Source organism: Balaenoptera physalus (genome assembly GCF_965194825.1).
Source record: "Balaenoptera physalus genome assembly, chromosome: 10".
Lineage (NCBI taxonomy): Eukaryota > Metazoa > Chordata > Mammalia > Artiodactyla > Balaenopteridae > Balaenoptera > Balaenoptera physalus.
In genome coordinates, this window is record NC_138889.1 from 24,976,142 (window position 1) to 24,996,230 (window position 20,089).

The 20,089-nt window shown below is 36.3% G+C and overlaps 1 pseudogene across 1 annotated transcript in view; it reads left to right on the top strand.

The window, feature by feature from the left end:
* LOC309636371 (ankyrin repeat domain-containing protein 17-like) overlaps positions 1-20,089 on the top strand; it is a 241,042-nt pseudogene that overhangs the window by 177,779 nt on the left and 43,174 nt on the right. The window contains exons 26-30 of the transcript XR_014268510.1: positions 9,154-9,325; positions 10,464-10,911; positions 11,356-11,511; positions 13,398-13,547; positions 14,905-16,541. The product of XR_014268510.1 is annotated as an ankyrin repeat domain-containing protein 17-like (transcript). The remainder of the gene's footprint in view (positions 1-9,153; positions 9,326-10,463; positions 10,912-11,355; positions 11,512-13,397; positions 13,548-14,904; positions 16,542-20,089) is intronic.

Below are 20,089 nucleotides of genomic sequence, written 5' to 3' on the forward strand. Positions count from 1 at the left end.
TTGGCCACTTTGAAGTTTTAATTGAATATGAACACATTGAGAACAGATATTGTTATAATTATTGTAACTGTTACTTTATCTATTTTTAATATTCAGTTTCATCAAATATTTATTTAATGTTTACTAAATACCAGGCAATGAAATAGGGCCAAGTTGTATGACAGATTATGTATTATTTGAGGCTTCTCTGTAAGAAATATTATTACCCTCATATTACAGATGGAGAAACTGAATCTATGGGAAGTTAAGTAACTTGCTGAAGCTAGGCTAAGATTTAAATCCACTTTTTTTATTCTAAATTCCCTGCTTTCCTCTCCTCCCTTAATTGAAGCCAACCTACCTTTTAGTGCTTTCTCCTTATAATATTATAATATCCTGTTTTTGCATTACTCTCTCGTTTTTAGATGTTAGAATCGCTAAGTAATAGTTATTTCATAATATTGTTTCTTTTTGCATTTTTATAAATCTTAGAAGGCATCCTTTCTATAGCTGAGACATAGATATCTGTTTTTAAATAAATCTTTAATTGTTTCATACCTTTGTTGTTTATACGTTACATGAAATACACTTAGAGATTTACTGCATACCTGTGGATCACAAAGTCAAGAAGCAGCTTTTAGGAATGTCCAATTGTGCATGTCTATTCTCAATCAACTTCAATGATTTTTTTCTTTTTTCTTTATTACAATAATGTGTTCAGTTTAAACTGTGAACTATGCAAAGATAACTAAAAGAAAAGCATACGCCATCATTGTAAGGTAACTGAAGTTCAAAACCTGGTATGGTAATTAACTAAAAGTCCTCACTTCTAACCTTTAAAGCCTTTTAAGACCTTACATGTTCTGCCCACTCACACCACTTCTTACACCTGTCTGATCTTATTTTACTACTTTCTCTTGGTCACTTTGCTCTATCCATAATGACCATCCTTTTTCCTCTTGCTATGCCTTCTGCCTTGAATGTCACTTCACTTGCCTCATATTTTAGTCTCCCTTTTACATTCTTCCTACTCTTCTTCCCTTCTTTATTTTCATCTTCTAACATTCTAAATACTGTATTTTACTTAGTTATCTTGTTTGTCTCTCTCTACCACTAGATTGTATGAACTACAAAATGGTGCCTGGCATGTTAGTAAACATTTGTTGAACAAATAAATATCCATGTATATGAAAACTGTACTTTTTAAAAATTAGAATCATGCAAACATATTACTCTAATACTTGCTTTTCCCTCTCTCAATAAGTGAAGAATATTGTCAACTGATAGTGATTTATAACTGCATAATATACTCCATAGTAGGTTTGTTTCCAGTTTTGTCACTACAAATAATGTTGCAATAAACATCGTTATACATATTTCTTTATATTTTGGTGCTTTTATTTTTATGGAGTAAGTTTCTTCACTTGGGTCAGTATATTTTAAATTTGATACTTTCAGAATATTTTCCTACTACCATCAGCAATACATAAGTGTTGTTTCCTTGAATTGTGGCAAGTCTTTCTTAACCTAGATGTTCATGCTTTCAGAGCCTCAGATTTAAAGCAATTCAAAAGGAACTTCTTTCAATGTCATTGCATATTTCCAGTATTAATTCCTAATCATAAATTAATCAGATGCAAATTCTTCTGCATGCACTGATACTTTATAAACAGTTTTGAATGGGAATGGTACATAGATAGAATTCTAGACTGTGGACGAGACTCTTCTTTCCTGAACTCCAGCCCCTTTCTATTTCTATTTAAAAAATGATCAGATTGAGATAGGGTTTGGTTCACTATTTTTTATGTATGATTTACATCTGGAAAAATACACTGTTTTGCCTTTTGAGGCTCAGTACATTCTGGCTCCACCATTTCTGATTTAGAAGTATCATTGGAGTGGTCTTGTCTGGTTTGACTTGGATGCTCTGCATGGGTAACTTACTGCTTGTGTGAAAATGCTCCTTTGATCAACCTTTCTAATTTGAAAATGTTGGGTAATAGGTTTGTAAACATTGCTGCTGAGAATACTGCTCATTATATTCATCAGATTCCCTTGTCTCCTTATGCAGCAAACACTATGTGGAAGAGCCCCTGCTCTAGAGCAGTGCATCTGGTCTAACTGTGGAATACTCTGGCAGTTGATTGCTTCTTCTCTTAGGACATTAACAACTAGGTTATATTTTGGGCTGTTAGAATCCATAGTGGGTATTATTGGTCTGCATTTTTAATGTTTTACCCCTCTACTTTATCACTTATTGTTTCTTCTCTTTGTAAACTTTCATAATCTTTTAGGGAGCTACGTATGGTATATTTTAAAAATATTCCTCATAGATGTTTTCAGTTGGGTTTTTTGCCACCACTGAAGCTATTAATATGCCCACCTCACAATCTCAGTTTCATACATTTCATTCTCTGATTATCACCTCTTGTCTTTTCAGCTTTACTCCCTCTAGAATTCTACCTCCAGCAATCCTAAAAACATTCTGTCTACCAGTAAATTGTAGGATCCATTTATCATACCACCCTTCACTGGCCTTACTCTTTTCTTTCTCCTTATTCTTAACTGAAGCCTAGTAACTAAAGGTGTCTAAGGAAAAAAAAGCATTCAACCTTGATGACTAATTTGACTTTAAATGTGTGACAGTGAACCCTTTAATGCTGCCCAGTAGTCATACTATATATTTCCCTAGTTTAATTTATTCTCCTATTCTTCTAGACCATTCTTTCTTTCTCCTTTATCCTGTGACTTCTGGTACATCCTCTTCTTCAACCTCAGTTGATGACCTTGCATGCTACTTCCGTGAGAAAACTGAAGCACCAGAAGAAAACTGCCAGAGACTTCCCCTACCTCATCTTCCCAACCCACCAAGCCCTGTACCCATATATTTCCTACCAATTACTAGATAAACTTGGAACCAATCCCTCCATTTGTGAACTACATCATATTTTCTGTCTGCCATCCCTTACTCAGAGACATTGTTGTGGCAGTTTTCTTTTCTTCTATATCATTTTCCCCCCTCTCCTGGATCATCCTCATCATCATATAAGCTTCTTTATCCAATCTTAAAAAAAACTTTGATTTTTCCAACACATACCTCCCCGCACCCCCATTTTCAGCTACAAGCCCATTTCTGCTCCCATTTGCAGCAAAACTTGTCTATTTTGGGTATTCCAATTCTTTTTTGTCTTGAATCTACTCCTACCAGGTTCTCACTGCTACAGCTCCACCAAAACTATGCCTTTACGGTCTTTGGGGACTCTCACTAGCTAAATCCAGTGATTATGTCTCTATCCTTATCGTACTAAGCCTAATAACACCTGACATACTCTATTTACTTGGACTCCATTACACTACACACTCTTGGCTTTTATCTTCCTGAATATTCCTTCTGTATCTCTAGTTCCTCCTCTTCTCCCCTCTTAGTTGGCAAGTCATTTAGCTTATTACATGATGTTCTTTATCCACTGGTCATCTCATCCTGCTTCTTACCTTTAAATATAATCTAGCTGATCCCAGATTTATATCTTTAGCCCAGACCTCTTCCCTACATTCCAGTCTCTTATATCTAGCTAGCTACTCAACATGTCCTTTTGGATACCTAATTAGACATCTCATACTTCTGTTCAAATGTGAACTCCTGATCTTTGCCTACTCCAGACCCACAGCTCTGTCTTGTAATTGCTCCGGCTAAAGATATTGATATCATGCTTGATTTCTCTCTGTCCTCCATTGTGTTGGAAAATCTAGTTACCTTTGCCTTAGAACTATATCTAGGATCCTAGTCACTGTTTATCACTTCTCACCCTGATTCAAGTCATTAATATCATCTTTTACCTGTATTTCCACAGTAGTCATTTAACTGGTCTCCCTGATTCCATCATCGCTCTGCAGTCTGTTCTCTGTTTAACTCTCAGAGTGATCCTCTATATCACTTAAATCAAATCACTCTTTTGCTCAAAACCCTACAGTGCCATTTCCCTCACAGTAAAAGATAAAAAGTCTTTAAAATGCCCCGTGGGACCTTAGGTGATGAGGTCTCCTGATATGCTTTCTGAAAGTCATTTTCTATTATTCTCAACCAGACTGGCCTACTTAAACATTCCAGGCCTACTTGAACATACAGCTTATATACTTACTGTTCTCTTTGCCTGCTCTACTTCAAATCTTTTAAATGTTTACTTAAACTTCACCTTCATGTTCCCCTACATGTGCCCATATACACACTTCTCTTCCTCTGCTCCAGTATTCCTGTTTTACATTGTACTTAACACCTTTTTAAAAAACTATATAATGTATTATGTTTGCTATCTGTGTGCCTCCCCCAGCAACTAAATGTAAGCTTCATGAGGGCAGGGATATTTTGTCTGCTGCTGAGTCCTAAGAGACTAGAACCATGCTTAGTACATAGTTATCAAAAAATTTTCGCTGGATCCTGCCCTTCCCTTCCCCTGTACTCCTTGATCTCTTTTTCTGTTATTGATACCACTACTGATTATTCAGAAATAACTGAAATCTTGATGTCGTTTTCAGATTCTCAATTATCTTTGCTCCGCATTCTCTATATCCATCAAATAAGTTAGTGTAGTAAAGTAACTTAATCCAGTATCTGGCACATATTAACCCCCTAAATATTAATGGTATCAGTATCATCATCATCATTACCTTTAATTGAGCTTTGGCAGTCTCTTTATGTCTTCTGTTCCATCCTCTCCTAAATTATCACTTCTCGCCTGAAGTATTGCAGTAGGCTTCTTAACAGTCTGTCTATAAATAAATACCTTTGCCTCTGTCATCTTTTGCCTTCAGTTTAATCCTTCTTTGTTCCGATGTAACTTTTCCAGTTCCCATAGTTTCTGATACACAGATAAGATTGCCTTTACTCCCTACTCGAAATCCTTCCGTCTGTCTTCATTGTCTGCATGGGAAATTTCAGACATTCAGCTCTTCCTGTCTTCTCTAGGCTCCTCACTCACTGTGGTTTTCTACTCACATGTCTCATTCACGTAACTGTATCCAAATACGCACATGGGGGACTTCCCTGGCGGTCCAGTGGTTAAGACTCCGCGCTTCCAATGCAGGGGGCGTGGGTTCTATCTCTGGTCAGGGATCTAAGATCCCACATGCCGCGAGGTGCGACCAAAAAAGGAAAAAAACAGATTTGCACATGGTATTTCTTTAGTCTGGACTGCCTCTCCCTAAATCCTTAAATTCTCCTCTTAAAAAGCTTAACTCTCAAACATCAATTTGTTTCCTGAATCTATAATTAGAAATCACCAGTTAGGGAATTCCCTGGCAGTCCAGTGGTTAGGACTCAGTGTTTTCACTACTGCTGGGGCCTGGGTTGGGGAACTAAGATCCTGCAGCCAGAAAAAAAAAATCAGTTGGACTAGTGCCCTTTCTTTCCTTTTCCACAATGAGGTTATTTATTCTGCAATTTGACTCTTTTCTTCAAAACCTCTACCCTTCCCCACACATGCTCACAAACATGTAGTAGTTCCCCGGTAAATGAAATGAGGTCTAGGCATGTACCTTGTGAGAAAATATAGAATGTAGGCTGAATTTCTAACCCTGTTTACCTGCACCTTCAGACTTACTCGAGTCTCATGGTTTAAATACTCTGTTTTCATCTTTTCTCTTTCGGATCTTGTATCAGTTATTACCACCTCTCCCATACTTTAGTGCCTGCTGTTTCATTAACTCCTACCCTCTTTGTACAACTTCATGAAGTTAACTCTCCTAATGAAACCTTACCTCAAATTTAGTATTTTGTTTCCTTATCTAAATATTTTAAGGGACTAATCTATGTCTTGTTGACTCTACTTTTCTTTTTATTTCTCCGTCCAGGACCATTTGCTTACTTCTCCACTAATTCAGTGAACTAACTATGGCAGAGGTCACCAATGGCATCTTACTGCCAAATCCAGAATAAGATTAGACATCTCATACTTGTGTCCTTACTGATACTTTGTGACACTTACCAATGTCGATTTGCCTTCCTTTATTTATTTATTTATTTATTTATTTATGGCTGTGTTGGGTCTTCGCTTCTGTGCGAGGGCTTTCTCTAGTTGTGGTGAGCGGGGGCCACTCTTCATCGCGGTGCGCGGGCCTCTCACTGTCGCGGCCTCTCTTGTTGTGGAGCACAGGCTCCAGACGCGCAGGCTCAGCAGTCGTGGCTCACAGGCCCAGTTGCTCCGCGGCATGTGGGATCTTCCCAGACCAGGGCTCGAACCCGTGTCCCCTGCATTGGCAGGCAGACTCTCAACCACTGCGCCACCAGGGAAGCCCCTGCCTTCCTTTATGAAACTCTTCTCCTATTGAAGCTGCTTTCTCCTGATTGTCTTCTTCTGCCTGATATATGCCTTTCTAAAAGTCTCATTTGGTCTTCCTTTTAATAACGGATATTCCCTCCCCACTGCCTTCCCCCTCTTTATGTGTACACACACACACACACACACACACACACACACACACACACATTGTTATAGCCTTTTACCTTTGGTGATTTCCTTTAATTTATTAGTTTCAGCTACCACCTGCAAACTAATAATGCCTCTTAAGTCTGTATCTATCTTGTCAAATTCTGCTTAGTTTTAGAGAGCTTCATACCTTGTAGGTCCTTTGGCAGCCATAGTCTGAGATCTCTCCCCCAGAAAGAAATTGTTTCCCTAGGACCTCTGAATTTGTATCTCACTTTTTAGTGAGTCTAAAGGGTTAGTAAGATCTATGAAATTATCAAAATACCAGCCTTATAACTTCAAAATTTAGAAATAAGAGTAACTACTTATCCCTTAGAGCTAAACTCTAAAATTTGATAATTCAGACTGTTGCCAGCGGGCCAGCCTCCACTGACTGAACTCTGTAAGCTCTGAGGCACATTCATACCTAAGGACCCAGCCACACCTATACACTAAGACCTATCCCAGCCCATCACCCCTACCCACCCCTAAGGCCAGATGGTTTTAGAGGAAAGCCTGCTTTCTAGTTTTTCTATTTTTAAAAGTTCTTCCCCCCTTGAATACCAATCATAATTACTTCTTACCACTGGACACATTTTTAAAATCAAGCAAAATTAATAACTCATCTGGCTGAGCCAAAAGTCTTAAACCTCACTTGTTATTTTTATGCCCCTAAAGCTATTTCCTGTAGCTTTCTCAAGGCTTTTTTGTCCATACAGATGTGATATAGATAAAATATCAGTTTTATTATTCCTGATTCTAAATTGGAGAGGTTAGTATCTATCTATAGCCACAGTTGCTTTGAAAATGTTTCTCTGGCACACCCTTCACCCCCCTTTCTACTCCTTCTCTTCCCTTTACACTTACCTGTTTATTTCGTAAGTCAGCAAAACAGATCAACCCCAGGCCTCCCTCACTGGAGCTCAGGCAAAGATGTAGAAAGTACAGCTCCTGAGGACAGGCATCTTAGCTACATTAAAGCAAGGCTGAATGAGCTGAGTCATACACGCTCAGTTCCTTCTTTCAAACTCACCAATCAGGTAGTACTCCTCCCTTGTAGTGAACTAGGGTGTGAAGGTCACCAATTACTGTTTTCTTCTCAGTCCTTTGGAAAGGTCAAAAGCTCCTCCTTTACTGGTCTTCAGAGGAAACTTGGGTACTTCTGGAAGACCAGCAAAAATTTCTAGGGGGTAGGTACTATGCAGACAATTTTTATATCTCCAGTTTCCATTTGTGTTCTTTCCTAAAATCCATCTGCTTGAGAAAGTATCTGGTGTTCTATAGATTCTCCTTAATTATTTACCTTTTCAGAAGCAAAGGTCATATCTCTTACCCAAGAGAATGTAATTATGGTGCATTGCCCCAGAGTGTGAGAACTTTCAAGGTGGGCAAAACCTTTTAGGCACCCAACAGGGATTATTTCAAAAGGGAGGAGGAGTGTCTAGCAAAAGCTAGAGACTTAATTAAAAGTCAGACTTTTTCTCAAGAAAAGTAAGTCTGATTTGGCTTATAAGTTTGTCTTTAAGGGCTGGTTTCAGCAGTTAGGATATTGTGACATTTTCCATAAACTGAGTATCATTGTTTTGACACATATTTAAAATACACACAAAATATATAGAAAGCTAGATTATATCAAGGAATATGTACTTTGAAAATGTCATTTAGAGAACACGCAAACAAAAGAGTTTGTAGATGATTTTACCATTTTATGAGCCAAAGAGGAAAATTTAATAGTTAAAATAGCTTATTAAGAGATGTTATTGGACTTTAAAACTTATTCCTAGTTTTTTTGACTGTGAAAGTCATATGTATCCAGTTTAACAAATAGAAACAATGTCCAGTCATATAAAGTAACATTGAAAGCCACCATCTTTCTGCTACTTCTTGACCAAGCCCATGCTCTAGAGGTCATCACTAGGAAGCCTTTGATTTGTATCCTCTTAGCCTTTTTTTTTTAATTCCCACGGATAGATTCACATAAAGCACTGCCCCCCCCATAAATGAGATCATTGATTTGCAATTTGCCTTTTTTTCCCTAGCAAATGTAAATTGTGAGCATTTTCCCAGCTATACATTTATAACTTTTAATGGCTGCCTAGTATTCTGTGAATGTATACTGTTGTTAATTTATCCCCACCCCCGACCCCACCCCATGGATTTACCTAGTTCCCATTTACTACTATTGTAATCAGCTTTGCAATGGAAAGTATTGAGCCTATATTTTTCCACTAGACGTAGTCATTTTATAGAATATATTCTTAGGATAAGCACTTTGTAATTTTCATAGGAGGCTTCAAATTACTTTTCTAAAAATGTTAATGTTTATACTGATAGCAGTGTAGGGAAGAATTAATTTTCCCAAACATTTGCTACCTGATATCTTTTTGAATTTTCCCAAATTAATGAACAAAACATGGTAGCTTGTTATTTTAATTTATATTTCCGTGGTGATTATGAAGTTATGTATATCTTTATCATTCATCCATTTTGAGATTAGGTTGTCTTTTATCATTAATTTGATCTTGACATTTAAAAATATTATTTTCTCTTTACAGTGATTTGAGTATGATCTTGATCAAACAATGAATTGAACTAAGATGACTTTGAATTGTATGGTATCCCAGTACTCTTAATGATAAAATGACATTATGTGACAACTTTTTTCCAAGGTAAATTCCAGTCTTATAATTCTGTTTTATTGATTCTTTAACAGTTAAGGGAAGAAAGCCAGAGGCTGGCTTTGGCTGCAAAAAGAGAAAAGAGAAAGGAGAAGGGAAGAAAGAAAAAAGAAGAACAAAGAAGAAAACTAGAAGAGATCGAAGCCAAAAATAAAGAAAACTTTGAACTCCAAGCTGCTCAAGAAAAAGAAAAGCATAAAGTTGAAGGTATTTTCTCTAAACCATCTGATTTGTTTCATGTAATACATTCTACTCAAAATTATATTTCCTTAAATATCAGTAACTTAAGGTGAAAAAAGATCTCTACGTTACTAAGGCCTAAAGTATTTATATGCTATTTTCATTTATTGACTTCTTCCCAGCTTTTTATTATAAAGAATTTCAAACCTACACACAAGTTGAAAGAATAATGAAACAAACACCTGAAATACCCTTCACCTAATTTAAAAATAAACATTTTACTATATTTGCTTTATCTTTTTCTCTAAATATACATACATAGTTTTTTCCTAAGCCGTCTGAAAGTAAATTGCACACATCTGACATTGCATCTATAAAACATCAGCACACATCCAAGGAATGACATTTGCTTACATAATTGCAATACCATTTATAATACCTTAAAAAATTAACAGTAATTCCATAATTTCATCTACAGTCAAGACCATATTCAGATTTTTCTTAAATGAGGGAATTATTTTTAACAAGGTTCTAACTAAAAAATTATTTGAGATGAGGATATTGTTAGAAAGAACCATTGTCATTAAACCACCAAATATTTATGCTGTGTGTGTGTGTTAATTTCCCCCTCCTCCAGCCTTTTATTTTGAAAAATTTCAAACTACAGAAAAGTTTAAGGATTAGTATAATGAACACCTGTAAGTCACCTAGATTCATATAACATTTTGGCACATTTATCTTTTTTCCTCTCTCTTTTTTTGCATAGTCTTATATATGTTGTACACATCATACGAAATTACCCCTAAATACTTGAGCAGTGTTTCCCAGTAAAAGAACATTATTTTACATAACCACAATAACATTATTACACTTAAGACATTTAATAATTATGTAATAATATGTAATATACAGTACATATTCATATTTCCCAAAGTGTCCCTGAAATATTTTTTATAACTGCCTACTATGTGTTGTTTAGAACTTAGGGACAGAGAGAATAGATCAGTCATATCCATCTCATTACCAGTGAATGCTGGAATGACTGATAACTTTATATCTAATAGTAGTAGTAAAGTAAATTCAGCGTTTATTTTGTCGAGTGCTTAAAGCTAAATATATGCCACGAACGCTAGAACTTGCTAATTCAGTATTGCTACTTCTACAGATGAGCCTGCAGTCTCGACAGAGCCTCCAAGTGCCACAACCACTACTACCATAAGTATATCTGCAACCTGGACCACTTTGGCAGGTTCCCATGGTAAAAGAAACAATAGCATAACTACAACCAGTTCAAAGAGGAAAAACAGGAAAAATAAAATTACTCCAGAAAATGTTCAGATTATATTTGATGATCCACTACCAATCTCATACAGTCAGCCAGAGAAGGTGAATGGAGAGTCCAAGAGCAGCAGTACCAGCGAGAGTGGAGACAGTGATAACATGAGAATTTCCAGCTGCAGTGATGAAAGTAGTAACAGCAACAGCAGCCGAAAGAGTGACAGTCATTCACCTGCTATGGTCACCACCACTGTGACCAGCAAGAAGCAGCCATCAGTTCTGGTTACATTTCCAAAGGAAGAGAGAAAATCTGTTTCTGGCAAGGCTTCAGTAAAGTTAGTTCCAATTTTCATTTTCATGATTTATAGTATCATTATGAAACACTTTGTTGCTGAATTTTTTAGTAAAGCAGGCAGATGAACAACTGACAAAATAAGGGTTTGTCTTTGTTCTAAAGAAGGCATGATTTCATTTGAATTAAAGAATTACTGTGTAATTTCTTCGTTTTGGTTGTTAAACTGAACCCATGAAGAGTATTGATTATGGTTTCTCAGGGATTATTATTGTATTTCAGTTCTGCTAAATTTGACCTCTAGATAATATCTTCTTAAAATTGGCCCTTCATATTATGCTAAGTATTGAAAAGTGAAAAATAAACTTCTCATTTATTCATCATAGTATTCTTAAAATAAAGAATCAAATCATATAATAGTTTGCCTTTATCATTAAAAAATTCTACATCTCTTCTATATTTAATGTGTTTTTCCTCCCTGTTAAAGATTGTCAGAGACTATCAGTGAAGTGACCAGTAATTCTCTCTCCACTTGCACAAAATCTGGTCCATCTCCCCTTTCCTCTCCAAATGGGAAATTAACAGTAGCAAGTCCTAAGCGTGGACAAAAGAGGGAAGAAGGATGGAAAGAAGTTGTAAGAAGGTGACTGATTATTTCTTTGATTGTTTTTCTCATTTTTATATGTGCTCTATTTCACAGTGAAGCATAGTTTACCTTACAGTTAAATTCCCCTAACTCTTCCAAAGGTTGCAAACAAACTGGTGGCCCAAGGCTGCATCTGGCCAACAGAGACAACCTATACTATATTTTAGAGGGAAAAAAAAAAGTATATGTTAACACTTTTAAAATTGGGAAATTTTACATAAAAAGTTAGATCATTGTGGTGTCTGCTTGACCCCCATGGGTATTGGTATTTGGTAGTGAACTAATTTATTTAAGGTGATAGATTGTCTTGTTCAGCTTTGTAACCTCAGAGCCCAATATGTAGTGTCTACTACAAACTTGTAAATATTTGGAGAATGAATTAAGTATTGGTTTTAAACTACTCTTGTCTTCAAATCATAGGATACCTTTATTTCAAGGGTTTTAGGACTAAAATAGTTTGCTGTATTTTGCTTGGAACTTTTAAATAATATGTGTTAAAAAGTAAAACAACATCCCAGAAACTAAAAGGTGGTAAGATACCACAGACCTAGAAAGGATGTGATCCATTATAAATCTTTGATAACCTATTTTAAGGAACTCTCCAGAAATTCCATCAAAAAATTAAACTTTTGATTGTTTTAAAACAAAATCTGTTGTGAACCAAGCTTATTACTGTTAATCTCAAGACGTACTGTACATTTTTTATCTTATTTTGGGCCAACACTTCCCCTCAACCCCCATCTCTATCTTTATCTCTTTCTCTGTCTCACACACATTCTTTTGAACTAACTGAAATCACAACATCAGAATACTCTCTGTACAAAAGTAAGAGAATTCAGTTTTCCTGCATGTATTTTATATTGTAGTATGCAAGCAAATTCTTAACTAACTTAAAATAGTGATCACTGACTGATTATTATGTCCTTTAGGGAAAAAGGAATTATCAAGTAACTTAGTTATGTATACAAAAGGGCAGGGATCATACCTTACCATTTAAAAAAATAATGTATAATTTCATATTTAATCTATTCTAAATAAATAATTTACTTATTCATTGAAGCACAATTGGCTCCTTTTTTTTATTGAGAGTTATACTGTTTTTCTTTTAGAAGTACTCTTTAATTTAGACTTGTCAGAAATTTATATCTACCTTTCCTGAATCTGAGTGTTTAAAATTGTAATGTAATTTTGTAAGTGTTAGGTGGGTTTTGCTTTTTTTGGAATTCCAGCAGGCTTTTCTCTTTCCTCACACAACTAAACATCCCTTAGCAAGTTTCCATATTTGTGGATAATCATTTTAATGCCTCTAGAAGAATGCAGGGCAGCAATGAATTTTTAGTATCATCCTTTCAGTTATGTATTAGGGAATAAAAACAATCATGTGAGTCAAATACCCAAAGGTACCCACAAGAAGCCTTTCTTGACTCCTTGGGGTAGATTAGATGCCCCAAGCAATGTGTCTTTATGATACCCTATTAGAGCACTTACAACATCGTGTTGTAGTTTTCTTACTTGGTTTCTACATAGTCAGTATTTGTGGGCAAGAACCCCTGTCTGTCTTATTTGCCATTAGTATTTGCATTAACACAGTGTATATCTACATGTATGTGCTTCACAGATATTAATGAAGGACAAAAGTCAAAACAGCAAACAGTTTTTGGTAATGAGATGAGAAGCTGTGGTAAAGCTCACTCTCTCTCTGTCTTTCTCTTTTTTCTGTGGCTCTTAGTTGCCTTTTATCACTTAGAGTGAGAGTAGGTAGAAGAGGCTTATTCGACAATATTCTGCATTTACAGACACATATTTTAGTAATAATTCTTATTTTAAGTACAACCACTGATACTTATGATTTATCTTAATTTATTTTTGCAGCTGTTAAACAGGTCAAAGAAAGTATCTGTTCCATCAACTGTGATATCCAGAGTGATTGGAAGAGGAGGCTGTCATATTAACGCTATTCGGGAGTTCACTGGTGCACACGTAGATATTGATCAGCAGAAAGACAAGACAGGAGACCGGATAATAACTATAAGGCAAAGTTTTGTCTCTTACGGTTTTTTTCTTTTGTATTTTGTTGCACTAGAGCTTAATTATCAATATATATAAGCATTTGAGTTTTCAATGGAACTTTGTATTTAATAGCATACTTTTTTAAATGGGAATTTGATTCGTGTTTAAGATAACCTTTACAGTTTTTTTTCTTATTTATATGATCTTGTGAAGTATTTCAAAGGGCTTTAAAGGAATTTTTCTTTTGTGTGTGTATGGCAAAGGTTTGAATAATCTTTTCCTTATAAAAAATTTTAATATGACATTCTTAAAAACTTCTTTTTAAGAAGGAATGGGTTTCTAACACATTCTAATCTGTAGTTTTCCATCTTTCTCTTAAATTAGCATTTGAGATTTGTTATTCTGAGATTGTATCCTTAGAATATGAGCTCAGTAATAGATTTAAATCTGAAGTGGATATTTGTTTTAAATTGAATATTTGAACATGTCTATGTCGAATACCCTTAGAGTAAAGATGATATTCTAAGAAATCATAAATTTGGTTGTGAGAGACAGGTGCCCTTCCCGGTGGTAGAGGGGCAGATAGTTTTTTAGCCTGCCTCGAGAGGAAGGAGGCAATTAACCAGCTCTGTTTTGCACTTATCCCCTTCTCCTATCTTGTTTATCCCTCCCCTGGGATAGGTGTAGTCACAACTTGCCTTATCCAGAGAAGAGGGGAAGCATATACCCTTTATAAGTAATTTCCCCCTTAGGGTCTCCATAAGGCTTTCTGTTCAATCCAATATTTTCCTGAACATCCAAGACTGGAGTTTGACCTTATGGCCATGGTTGTCATTATCAGGATGCTTCTCTCATTTTGAGACATCTGTCCAAAAGAGTTATAATAATCACTCTACTAATAGAGAAACCACTAATAAATATAAATGGGGTCATCTAAGCTACCAGGATTTAAAATAAAATACTGTTTTCTTACTCAGTGGTATTATTTTTCTTGCTTATTTGTACTGCTTTTGATATTGATCAGCTGTTTAACTTCATGGTAACAATATGGATTACATAGGATTTTAAAGTGCAATGGTTTTTCTGTCTAGAATGTATTTCACAGTAGGAAGATGATTGCTTAGTCCGAGGAAACAATAATGAAATGAAATTTCTTGGAAAAGAAGTCATTTACTTTTCCTTTGAAAAATATAGTGGTGTGTCAGGACAGTTTATTGCTTTGTTTGCATAATACCTCAAAAATAGTCAGAAAATTGCTTCTTAACTTTTATCTGTTCTCTGTATGTGTGTGCATACACATACACACACGAATTAATTTAGGCTTTACATATTAAAAAGGCGAAATTGGACCTAATTTTTTTTTTTTTTGTCAACTTATAGGGGTGGCACTGAATCAACAAGACAAGCAACTCAGTTGATCAATGCTCTGATCAAGGATCCAGACAAAGAAATTGATGAACTTATTCCAAAGAATCGTTTGAAAAGCTCCTCAGCAAATTCCAAAATTGGGTCATCAGCACCTACCACCACTGCTGCTAACAGTTCCTTAATGGGAATTAAAATGACGACTGTAGCTCTGTCATCAACATCTCAGACTGCCGCAGCACTCACTGTGCCTGCAATTTCTTCTGCATCTACTCACAAAACCATTAAGAACCCAGTGAATAATGTGAGGCCTGCTTTTCCAGTTTCTCTTCCATTAGCATATCCTCCTCCACAGTTTGCACATGCTTTGCTTGCTGCTCAGACTTTCCAGCAGATCCGTCCACCAAGGTTGCCCATGACGCACTTTGGAGGTACTTTTCCACCAGCTCAATCCACTTGGGGTCCTTTTCCTGTCAGGCCTTTGAGCCCTGCCAGAGCTACTAACTCACCTAAGCCTCACATGGTGCCTCGCCATAGCAATCAGAATAGCAGTAGTTCTCTGGTGAATTCAGCAGGTTCTGTAACTTCAAGTCCAACAACTACAACCAGTTCATCAGCTTCAACGGTGCCTGGTACATCTACAAATGGCAGTCCAAGTTCACCTTCTGTTAGAAGGCAGCTTTTTGTCACAGTTGTGAAGGCATCCAATGCCACCACCACAACAGTCACCACCACAGCAAGTAACAACAGCACTGCACCCACAAATGCCACATATCCTATGCCTACTGCCAAAGAACACTACCCAGTATCATCCCCATCTTCCCCATCACCACCAGCCCAGCCAGGAGGGGTTGCTAGAAACAGCCCTTTGGATTGTGGAACAGCATCTCCAAATAAAGGGGCATCTTCCTCTGAACAGGAAGCAGGTAGTCCACCAATAGTAGAAACAACAAACAGTAGACCTCCAAACAGCAGCAGTTCTTCTGGGAGTTCATCAGTTCATTCTACTCAGCAGCAACCTCCGGGATCTGTTTCTCAGGAGCCAAGACCACCTCTTCAGCAGTCTCAGGTTCCTCCCCCGGAAGTTAGAATGACTGTTCCTCCTTTAGGAACAACAAGTTCTGCTCCAGTGGCGGTGCCTTCTACTGCCCCAGTGACTTACCCTGTGCCTCAGACACAAATGGGATGCTCCCAGCCTCCACCTCAAATGGAACCCCCTGCTACGAGACCACCCTCTCATGGCACAACTGCCCCTCACAAGAATCCAACTCCTGTGCAAAATTCATCTGTTGCAGTCCTCAGTGTCAATCACATTAAAAGACCTCACAGTGTCCCCTCTTCTGTCCAGCTACCTTCGACCTTAAGTACACAAAGTGCTTGTCAAAATTCAGTACATCTAGCAAATAAGCCGATTGCTCCCAATTTCAGTGCCCCCTTACCATTTGGGCCCTTTAACACATTGTTTGAAAGTAGCCATACTTCTGCTCATACCTTCTAGGGAGGATCTGTTGTTTCATCTCAGTCAACACCAGAATCTACGCTATCAGGAAAATCCGCATATTTGCCAAATTCAGATCCTTTACATCAGTCTGATACTTCCAAAGCTCCAGGTTTTAGACCACCATTACAGAGACCTGCTCCAAGTCCCTCAGGTAAGTTTGTATTTTCTGACATTCTTCAGCTGCTCGTTTATACAAATGATGTTGAAACTCTTGGTTATTTTCTAATATTTTTACTCTGTGACTGGGTCAGATAGACAGATTGTAGTACTAATTCAAATGCTATTGTGAGTACTGAGTGTGTCTAGTATGGCATTATTATTTTTTAAATCTTTTTAGAAGCTGTAATGGATTTTTATCTTAAATTTACTATAAATACATTTCTTCATCAGGTATATTTTTCTCTCTCAAAATAAAGAAAAGGGGACTTCCTTGGTAGTCCAGTGGTTAAGACTCTGCACTCCCAATGCAGGGGGCCCGGGTTCGATCCCTGGTCAGGGAAATAAATCCCACATGCCGCAACTAAGACTGGGAGCAGCCAAATAAATAAATAAATATTTTTTTTAAATAAATTAAAAAAATTTTTTTGAAAGATCTCATATTTTAATTTAATAAGATAATGCCATCAAAAGTTTGCTTTTAGTTCAAATAAAAAATAATTACCAAAGATTTTTAAAATTTGATTTCACTTCTGACTGTCTTTTTTGTTTTAAAAATAATGAGAAAAATATAGAGCTACATAGTTCAATAGGGTAGGCACTAACTATATGTGCTATTTAAATTTAATAAAATTAAAAATTCATCTCAGTCAAGCTGGCCATTTTTAAAACTTTTTCCCAGTTTTGTTTAGATATAATTGATGTACATCACTGTACATGAGTTTAAGGTGTAGAGCATAATGGTTTGACTTACATACATTGTGAGATGATTACGGCAGTAAATTTAGTTAGCATTCATCATCTCCTATAGATACAATTTTTTAAAAAAAAGAAAAAGGAAAAAATATTTTTCCTTGTGATGAGAGCTCTTAGGATTTAGTCTCTCTTAACAGCTTTCCCATGTATCATACAGTAGTGTTAACTACCGTTACTATGTTGCGCATTACATCCCTAATCCTTACTTATCTCGTAACTGGAAGTTTGTACCTTTTCACCACCTTCCTCCAATTCCCCCCCACCCCACCTCCACCTCTAGTAACCACAAATCTGATCTCTTTTTCTATGAGTTTGTTTGTTTGAGATTCCACATATAAGTGAGATCATACAGTTTTTGTCTTTCTCTGTCTGACTTATTTTACTTAGCATAATGCCCTCACGGCCCATCCATTTTGTCAGAAATGGCGGGATTTCCTCGTGTTTTTGTGTGTGTTTTTTTTATGACTGAATAATATCCCATTGTGTGTGTGTATGTGTGTGGTATATATACATATATGTATACATACCACAGCTTCTTTATCCATTCATCCATGGATGGATACTTAGGTTGTTTCCATGTCTTAGCTATTGTAAATAATGCTGTTACGAACATGGAAGTGTAGGTATCTTTTCGAGTTAGTGTTTTTGTTTCTTTTGGATATAGTTCCAGAAGTGGAATTGCTGGATCATGTGGTAGTTCTATTTTTAGTTTTCTGAGGATCCCCCATACTGTTTTCCATAGTGGCTGTAGGCTAGTCATATTTCAAGTGCTTCCTTAATAAGCACATAATGGCTGGTAGCTGCAATATTGGAGAGCCCAGATATTGAACACATCTATTAACATAAAAAGTTCTGTTAGACAGTGCTGATATCTAAAGAGGATCTAAAGATCTGGTTTTGAGTGACTGCTTTTTCTTTTTTAACTTTTTACTTTGAAATATTTTTAGATTTATAGAAGAGTTCTTCTATAATTACCCCAATTTCCCCTAATTAAACATTCTTACATAAACACCATATATTTATTAAAACTAAGAAATTAATATCGGTACAGTACAATTAACTGGACTATAGAATTTATTCAGATTCCACAGTTTTTCCAATAATGTTCTTTTTCTGTTGCAGTGTCCAGGATACCAAGTTGCATTTTGAGCTTTGTGTTTTAATATGAATATTTCAAATAATTAAAGATAATTTCATTGAGTTATTTGTAGTGAGGTGGATGGACCTAGAGTCTGTCATACAGAGTGAAGTAATTAGAAAGAGAAAAACAAATACTGTATGCTAACACGTATATATAGAATTGGAAAAAAAATATGATTCTGTAGAACCTAGGATCAGGACAGGAATAAAGACGTAGATGTAGAGAATGGACTTGAGGACACGGGCAGGGGGGAAGGGTAAGCTAGGACAAAGTGAGAGAGTGGCATGGACATGTATACACTACTAAATGTAAAATAGATGGCTAATGGGAAGCAGCCGCATAGCACAGGGAGATCAGCTCGGTGCTTTGTGACCACCTAGAGGGGTGGGATAGGGAGGGTGGGAGGGAGACGCAAGAGGAAAGAGATATGGGGATATAGGTATATGTATAGCTGATTCACTTTGTTATAAAGCAGAAACTAACACACCATTGTAAAGCAGTTATACTCCGATAAAGATGTTAAAAAAGAAAGTCTACCATTAAAGCAATAACAAAATAAGAATAAATAAAGATAATTTCATGCTAGAGATAGACAAACTATGGTCCATGTGCCAAGTATGGCATACTACCTGATTTTACATTTGTGGTTTTTTTTTAATTGAGTTATAACAATTGTGTAAGATTTTTAAAAAACTTTTTTTTATTTTTAAAAAGAATAATATGTGACACAAAAAATAGTACATTCGGAACTTCCCTGGTGGTCTAGTGGTTAAGAATCCGCCTTCCAGTGCAGGGAATGTGGGTTCAGTCCCGGGTCGGGGAACTAAGATCCCACATGCCACGGGGCAACTAAGTCCTGGTGTTGCAACTAGAGAGCCCACCTGCTCTGGAGCCCGTGTGCCGCAACTAAGACTCGATGCAGCCAAAAATAAATAAATATTAAAAAAAAAAATAGTGCATTCAAATTTCAGTGTTCATAAATAAAAGTTTTATTGAAATACATCTATGCCCATTCATTTACATATTGTGTTATGGCTGCTTCCATGCTCTGCTGACAGCCTAAAACTATTTATTATTTAGCCCTTTACAGAAAGGTTGCCAACTTGTTACGTGTTATTGAAGAGATGACATTCTGGGACTAAAAATTTCTAAATATAATGGGAACTGATTGTTATTTTTACGTCTTTCTATAACACATAAATATAATGTAAAGAACATGGTCAGTAAATATTTCCTTGCTGGGGGTTGATTGAAATATTTTCATGTACTTTCAAAAACACTTTCTCTTGAATGCTAAATAGAATCAATATAATTTGGTTGTAAAAGCTTCATATGCTAATTAGTACATTGGAAATGCTTTTATTTTTTAAAAAATTTTATTGGAGTATAGTTGATTTACAGTGTTGTGTTAGTTTCAGGTGTACAGCAAAGTGAATCAGTTATACATATACATATATCCACTCTTTTTTAGATTCTTTTCCCATATAGGCCGTAACAGAGCATTGAGTAGAGTTCCCTGTGCTATACAGTAGGTTCTTATTAGTTATCTATTTTATGTCTAGTAGTGTGTATATGTCAATCCCAATCTCCCAATTTGTCCCTCCCTGCCCCTTACCCCCTGGTAACTGTAAGTTTGTTCTCTACAT